General features: G+C 42.2%; 1 pseudogene; it reads left to right on the top strand.

Annotated features, from left to right (window-relative positions):
• The first annotated feature begins 3730 nt into the window (after positions 1-3730).
• On the top strand, positions 3731-4848 carry LOC116825249 (olfactory receptor 14A16-like; annotated as a pseudogene).
• The last annotated feature ends 282 nt before the right edge of the window (positions 4849-5130 follow it).

Here is a 5130-nt window from a genome sequence, read left to right on the forward strand (position 1 = left end):
ATCCCTGAGCTTTGCAGTGTTCAACATCCAGCCCTGCATTCATCAATGCCTAGGGGCACACACGGACCATTCCTCCACCAGGCTTCTACTTACTATGTTGGCATAAGCATCAAAGTTTGTGCCTTGTGATGGCTTCATGGTGGCCTTAAGAAAGGGACTAGGGATCTTTGTGCAGTTCCTAGAAGATATGTCCCTACTGAACTTTTTAGTTTACTGCTGTATGAGTAAGAGAAAAAATAATGTAATGGCTGAGACAGAATGAATTAAATTCTGGGCCATTCATCCCAACAGAAATTGAAGATGAAATACTTGAAAACTGTGCAATAGTGAATTTCTCCAAGGTTCTATCCCTAGTGGGACTGAACCATTCTCCATCACCAATAAAAGTTACACTTGTAATTAAACCCACAGGGCAAAGAGCTAAGAAAATGCAGACTGGGTCAGAACTTTTGAATCAGCTTCAGATCAGATTGGCAGGCAAAAAATAAGGATTTATAACTGTGCAATGGCCTAGATCCCCAGCTGATGTAAATTGCCACCGACGACAGAAATCAAAGGCCCAGATTCCCAGTTGGCATAAATGGTCCAAACTACCATGAACTCAATGAAAATGTAACAATTGAGACAAACTCATGACCTGGCCTTTTGTTTTAAATCTTCATCTCTGGGTACTTCTTGGTAACTGACTTCAAGCATACAGGCTGTGGGTTGCTCTAGCAGATGCATCCCAAGAGCTGCTGACGCAATGCAGGAGGGAAAAAAAATCTCTGCTCACCCAGAAGTGATTACATGGTGAAGAAAGAGGCTATTCCAGACCAGCTGAGATTCTGGTGCCACTAGGCTCTTAGCTATTGTAGATGATGTGTCTGCATTAGAAATCTCAGTTTTATTTTGCAAGCACCTTGGGAAATGCTTTGGGCTTCTGCTCTGGCTGGTTTTTAGCCAAGGGTCCTTCCAGGGGTGCTTTCATGATGTGAGATCCAGGGCGGGTCCTGTTCTCCCTCTGTGGGGTTAGAGTGGGGCAGATTGTCAGGGTGGTTTGCTGCAGAGGTGAGATCAGAGCTGGGCTTAAAACCTTGGAGACTGGATTCAAATATTTAGCCCGGGAGCAGGAACATCCTGGGCTGTGACATGTCTGAACCCTGCACAAGCCAGGAGCTGGGAGGAGTTTTCAGTCTCTGATCCCATTTAGTCCTTTGTCTCTCAGCCAAGCCTGTCCAAGGAGTTGGGCAGGAAGCACTCATCTGTGGAGTGGATCCCTGTCTGCTAGGGACTGCAGAGAGACTCAGGAAATCCAGCGAAGTGACATGGAAACTGCCACTGGAAAATACAGTGATGGGGGCATGAGAAAGAGATGACCAAAGAATACTGGCGCTGGAGGATCAATTTTGCTTTCAATTATATACGTGAAGGTATTAATATAGAGACAAATTTTATACTAGATATATGAATTGTAATTCAAACTCTTTAAGACTTTTATTATCAAACATCTAGAGCCTGTCAAATTTCTTTCCAGCAGAAAGTAAGAACCTAAATTTAAGTTACAATTTGAACTCTAAGGATTTAACTCTGTCTTGTCAGACATCTAGATCCAGTTAGAAAAAAAGAAGGTGAATAATTTTGACTTTGCATCGGAAATCAGAAATGTTTGCAGGGTTTGGCAACCAAAAACTAATTTATTTTCATCTAAAAACTACTGTAAACTGGAAATTGTACATTGCAAACCAAAAAATGTTTGGTTTTGTTGAAATCTGAAAATCCCAACAAAACACCTGAGTATAGGAGATACTTTCCTTGAACATCTTTGTTTAGTTGAAAAATTCATTTTCCTACTACTGTAAAAAAAAATCTAAATTTCCAACCATCTCTAATCTGAAATGGAGCTTTGAACAAGGGTGGGGAACATTAGTGCTGTTCAATAATATTATAGTTTCAAAACGATTTTTTCTCTTGAAACTGGGTTAGTTTCTGTCTCAAAGGGACAGTTACTGAAAGGGAAAAATTGACTGAGCAGCAGAGCTGATTGCCACACTTTGTTTTCTGCACACTAGCAGCTTTCTGCTCAGAGTTGACATGCCAGTTAAAGCCAGTCTAGCTCAGTGCTGCCAAATGACACATAGAAGGTAAATGGGACTAGTACCCCTATTTCCAGGCCTTGGAAGTTAACAGGATAGACACAGGACCAGGATTACAAAGGGTTTAAGCACCTAAAGAAGGAGAAAGGTGCCTTTGGGGAGTTACAATAGCATCTGAGCAGGTCAGGTACCTAACTCCCACTGAATGTTCATAGGATTTAGCCACCTGGCTGACTTAGGAGCATTGATAAATCTCAGTAGGTGGGAAAACCCTAAATCCGTTTCCCCCCTGAATTTTTAGCATATGAAAACTTTCAGCTGAAAGCTGACTTTCTGTTTTGAAAAAAAAACAAAAAAGGTTTTAAGTTTTCAGTTTTTTTACGAACAATCCCAAAATGTTTGAGAAAAGCAGACAGATTCTGAGATTTGTTGTTGTTTAGCTGAAAAACCAATCTCCATTAAAAAGAACACAGCTGAAAATTTCCAACCAGCTTTAAACTTTAAATGAATTGGGGAACATTAATATGACCTGATAAGAGCCTGATTTCAAACCCATTTATTTTATTGCAGCTGTGTGATTTCTCTTTCAAAGGGATAGTTGTGAGGAGGTAACAAGTGAATAAATAGTAAAATTGGCAGCACGCACAATGTTTTATACTGAAGAGCCCCTTTAAACCCTAGGTTAGAGTTGAACAAAGCAGCTAAAGCCTGTCTATCCTGATCCTGTTTGAGGACATAGGGGAGCTCACTGGGAGTAGAACCCAGACTTCTTGGCCTAGCTCCACACTGCTGTCAGCTGAGTATAAATGGTGTAAATGGGTGTGCAGAACATAATTAGAGTAAGACATGGGGCTTCATTTCCAAAGGTATTTAGGTGCCTAGTGGGATTTTCAGAAGCACCTAGGAGCTCACAACTTGTTGATTTCAAGGGGTGTTGGAGCCCTGATTCTTTTGAGAATCTCACTTGGTGTCTCAATACCTTTAAAAATCTGCCCCACAGCCTCTCTCCGAAAGCCCTTACAATCCTAGTCAACATGGCAGATGGAGGTGAGGAGGGGTTGAAACAGACGCAGAAAGAAGGGAAATGACTGGCCCAAGCTCACAGAGCAGGTCACTGGCAGAAACAAGAACAGAGTCCAGGTGTCCTGACAACCACTGCGCCACACTGCAGAGTCCATGATATCACATAATGATGATGGAGGAATGCTACTAGCCCATTGTTACACGCAGGCAGCAGTGCAGCTGGGATTTTGTGCCATAAATCAGTTTGGAAGCAGGCAACTGGCCATCTAAGCACAGGATTTGAGGTAGAAAATTTACAGAGAAGCTGTCACTTTGATTCTGGGTGAGTCTATGTCATATTGTCCTGCAAAGTGGTAATAAGGCTGTGTTAGCATTCGAGTTTATGAGTTTCATTCCCAAATTCTGAGCTTGGTGATGGTCGCAATGGAGGGACCTTCTTTGCAAGAATTTTTGGATCTGGAGTGTGCTTTGTTCCATCCTTCATATTGCATTTTATCAATCTACACCATGGGCAAAATTCTCAGATGAGATAAAGTGATGACGCTCCATTGACTTTAAAGCAGGTGACACAAGTTACACTACTGTGATAACACAACTCATTGATTGTCAGAGGCAAGGAGCAGTAACACCACCTTGTCATTGTAAGTGATAAGTACTGTGCACCTTTGACATTCATATAATGAGATATTAGGGAAAGGGGAATCAGGGACATTCCCTCTGTCGCTGTAATGCTGACCATTGTCCTTCTCATTCCCTCCACAGCCATCACACAGTGTACTAAGGAAAACAATGTCCAACCAAAGCACTGTGACTGAATTTCTTCTCCTGGGATTCTCTGACATTCGGGAGCTGCAGATTATACACTTTGTGGTGTTTCTAGTGCTTTACCTGATATCCCTGCTGGGAAACCTTCTCATCATCACAGCCATAGCCCTCGACCACCCCCTTCACACCCCCATGTATTTCTTCCTGATGAATCTGTCCATCCTAGACCTCGGCTCCATCTCTGTCACCATCCCCAAATCCATGGCCAATTCCTTAATGAACACCAGATCAATTTCGTATTCTGGATGCGTCACTCAAATTTTTCTGGTTGTCGTCTTTGTTTCAGCAGGTTTTGCCATACTGACCGTCATGGCGTATGACCGATATGTCGCCATCTGCCAACCACTGCACTATGAGATGGTGATGAACAGGAGAGCTTGTGTCCAAATGGCAGCCAGTGCCTGGATCAGTGGTATTCTCTACTCTGCACTGCACACAAGGAACACGTTTGCAATGTCTTTCTGTGGAGGAAACATGGTGGATCAGTTCTTCTGTGAAAATCCCCCAGCTCCTCAAGCTCGCCTGCTCTGACTCATACCGCTTTGAAGTCGGGTTTCTTATCTTTAGTATGTGCTTAGCCTCCAGCTGCTTTGTTTCCATAATTGTGTCATATGTTCAGATCTTCAAAGCAGTGCTGAGAATCCCTTCTAAGCATGGCCGGCATAAAGCCTTCTCCACCTGCCTCCCTCACCTTTTTGTAGTCTCGTTGTTCCTCTGTACTTCTGCCTTTGCCTACCTGAAACCCAGCTCCAGCTCAACATCAGGTCTGAATCTCATAGTGGCTGTTCTCTATTCCGTGTTGCCACCCATAATGAATCCGATTATCTACAGCATGAGAAACAAAGAGATCAAAGACGCTCTGAGTAAATGGATAGGTTGGAGGTTATTCACTAACAAAAAAATGTCCATATTCCTCCTGCAATAGCAATTTCATTCTGTTTCTTTATAAATATAATCAGCTGATGATCTTATTACCTCCATGAGAAAATACTGTGCAATCAGTCTATGCAGAATTGGATATTTCCACTAGTAAAAATACAGACAAACATGACTCAAGAATAAAAGGAGTTTCTATATGTTTACACAGCAATGTAAATAAGATCATAATCTATCTATCATGCACTGCTACCACTTACCGTAGTATCTGAGATCATTGCCTGTAAAATAAGTAGTCATAGCAAAGTCCGTAGTGAGGTCTCTGTCTCAT

This window comes from Chelonoidis abingdonii, chromosome 25 (assembly GCF_003597395.2).
Source record: "Chelonoidis abingdonii isolate Lonesome George chromosome 25, CheloAbing_2.0, whole genome shotgun sequence".
NCBI classification, from domain to species: Eukaryota; Metazoa; Chordata; order Testudines; family Testudinidae; genus Chelonoidis; species Chelonoidis abingdonii.